Below are 3,289 nucleotides of genomic sequence, written 5' to 3'. Positions count from 1 at the left end.
ATTATATGTAAGATTAGTAAGCTATTTTATATGCTTATCTGACTTTCTCCTATGCTTTCAATTAAAAATCTAGAAGGCATTATTTTAAAAATTTATTTATAAAATAGAATAATAAAATAAATGGGGGCTGGGCGATAGTGCAGTGGGTTCAGTGCACATGGCACAAAGTGCAAGGGCTGGTGTAAGGATCCTGGTTTGAGTCCCAGCTCCCCACCTGCAGGGGAGTCGCTTCATAAGCAGTGAAGCAGGTCTGCAGGTGTCTGTCTTCCTCTCTTCCTCTCTGTCTTTCCCTCCTCTCTTGATTTCTTTCTTTCCTACCCAACAACAAAAGCTATAACTACAATAAGGGCAACAACATGGGAAAAAATGGCCTCCATGAGCAGTGGATTTGTAGTGCAGGCACCAAGCCCCAGCAATAATCCTGGAGGCAAAAATAAAGAAAGAAAGAAAGAAAGAAAGAAAGAAAGAAAGAAAGAAAGAAAGAAAGAAAGAAAGGGAGAAAGAAAGAAAGAGAGAAAGAAAGAAAATTTAAAAATAGTAAATAAAAGTAAATTAAAAATAAAAATATTTCGATAAGACCATAGGATAAAAGGGATACAATTACACACAATTCCCACCACCAGAGCTCTTTATCCCATCCCTTCCCTTGAAAGCTTTCCTATTCTTTATCCCTCTGGGAGTATGGACCCAGGATCATTGTGGGATGCAGAAGGTGGAAAAGTCTGGCTTCTGTAATTGCTTCTCCACTGGTCCTGGGCATTGGTAGGTTGATCCATACTCCCAGTCTGTCTCTCTCTTTCTTTAGTGGGGCAGGGCTCTGGGAGGTGGAGTTCCAGGACACAATGGTGAGGTTGTCTGCCCAGGGAAGTCAGGTTGGCATCATAGTTGTATCTGCAACTTGCTGTCTAAAAAAGAGTTAAGATATAAAATAGAACTAATTGTTGACTAATCATGAACCTAACGTCAAGAATATAGCAGATGAAGATTAGGGGATCTCCATTTTGGAAAAAGCTAGTAGGTCTATTTTAGGTACATTCCAAGAGACCCATGACTTTACCAATTTTTGCCTGAGCCTGACATCTAATATGCAGGCTGACCAAAGGTATTGTCTGGGGAGATGGTGTCACAGCTGGAAACAGGACTGATCAGGGAATAGAGTAGCTCCCAAATTGGAGAAATGTGTATAAGTATTGTTAACTGTGAACCCCATTGATTTTAAGAGAATTATACTTCCCAAATGCTATTGACGTTGTGGAGAAAAAGGGATCTGCTATACTGCTGATGTGAATGAAAGTTGGTGCAGCCCCTTTGGAAGGCTAACTGGAGAGTCATTAGACAAATAAAGATGGAATTAACTTATGATGTGGCAATACCACTCATAGACATTTTCCCAAATGACACTCAAACATTAATTCAAAGGGACAATATGCACCCCTACGCTCATAGTTGCATCATTCATAACAGCAAAGAGTGGGAACAGCCTAAACACCCATCAACAGAATGGCTAATGAAATTATAGGATCTATATTCCATGGGCTACTACTCTGTAATCAAAAAAGATGATATTGAGTCCTTGGGACAAAAATGGATGGAGTTAGAGATGTTTATGCTTAGATGAACAGGTAAAGAGATGGTTTCTACAACATGGTTTCAACTACCACATGGCTTCACTCATTTGTGGAGTCTAGAGAACTGCAAATAAAGAAAGAAAACATACAGAAGCGAGCAGACTATGACTAAGATGCTGTGAAAACTACAGTGGTAATCTTTGGCAAGTAGAAGGATGGGGACAGAGAACTTTGAGGGTGGGTATGATGTGGAACTATAGTCTTACAAAACTGTAACCCACTATGAATCACAAATGGAGACTGGGCAGGGGGAGAGTCTTACTTTTACAGTCATGACAGAGCACTTAAGCTTGATTCTGGAATATGGTCAGAGTGTCTACATTCTTCTAACAGTCTAATGAGAATGTATTGTTAATGTGTGGCTAATTTTCAGATTCTTTTCATGGGAACTCGGAAAGCATCAAATAAATTCTTGATGCTCCATACTGTCACTCACACAGTGGGATGACTGATGATAACTGCCAGAGGGCAGCACAATGGCTCACACATTACCATGAACAAAGACCCCAGTTCAAGCCCTTGGTGTTCACTGGGGGGGGGGGGGGGGGGAGGGGGGAGCTTCATGAGCTGTACAGTGATGGTGTAGCACTCTCTCTTTCTCCATATATAAAAATATATGAATATATATATAAAGAGATCAATATATAGATATATCACTTCCTCTCCATTTCTGTTTTTTTTAATTTCTTTACTGGGGGATTAATGGTTTACAGTCAACAGTAAATTAGAATAGTTTATACATGTATAACATTTCCACATAACAAGACAACCCCCACTAGGTCCTCCTCTGCCATCATGTTCCAGGACCTGAACCCTCCCCTCCCCCTACCTAAGAGTCTTTTACTTTGGTGCAATACACCAACTCCAGTCCAAGTTCTGCTTAGTGTTTTCCCTTCTGATTTTGTTTTTCAACTTCTCTTTATGCATTTGTTTTTATCAAATAAAAAAAAATTAAAAAGCTAACAACTGCTAGAACTTTCACATTCCTTCAAATTCCTTACTATTCTAGAAAAGAGACCACTCTCACTAATGAACAAATGAAGACACATTCAGGTTGATAACTTTTCCATGGACACACAATTAAAATGTTCCTGGGCTAATTTAGGAAGCCAGTCTGCCCAAGTGCTCATTAAGTCTTGCTACTAAACCTTCTGGTGACAGACTGACAGAGTTTTAACTTTCTCACACACAGTACTTTGTCATTAATAGTTTGGATCTACCCCTACTGCTTTGAGTAATGATTTCCCAGAGGAGATGCAAAATAATTTATCATTTGGGTAGATGTAGGGGTTACTATTAACAGGTGGCTATAGGAGGTGGGGAGGTAGATTTTTAAAGGCACTTTAAAATGAGCTATAACTTTTACAGTTATATTGGACTCTTATTTGGAAATGTATAGAGATGAACAAATACTTTCTCTTCAAGTGCTCTAAATTATAAAGGCTTAGTTCCTGGGCAGGTGACTTAGCAGGAAGAGCTCAGAACTTGCATGCATTAGGCTCCAATTTGATTCCAGGCACTGCTTATGCTGAAGTGGTGTTCTGGTATTTCTCTCTCTCTTTCTCCTTCTCCCTTTCTCCAATTCTCTCAATCAACATTTTTAAAAGCCTTGATTGTTTACTTATGTAATATTTTAATACCATTTTTTATTCAAACTCTAA

Source organism: Erinaceus europaeus, chromosome 18 (assembly GCF_950295315.1).
Source record: "Erinaceus europaeus chromosome 18, mEriEur2.1, whole genome shotgun sequence".
NCBI lineage: Eukaryota > Metazoa > Chordata > Mammalia > Eulipotyphla > Erinaceidae > Erinaceus > Erinaceus europaeus.
The sequence above is the reverse complement of the archived record's forward strand: the minus strand, read 5'-3'. Positions refer to the sequence as shown.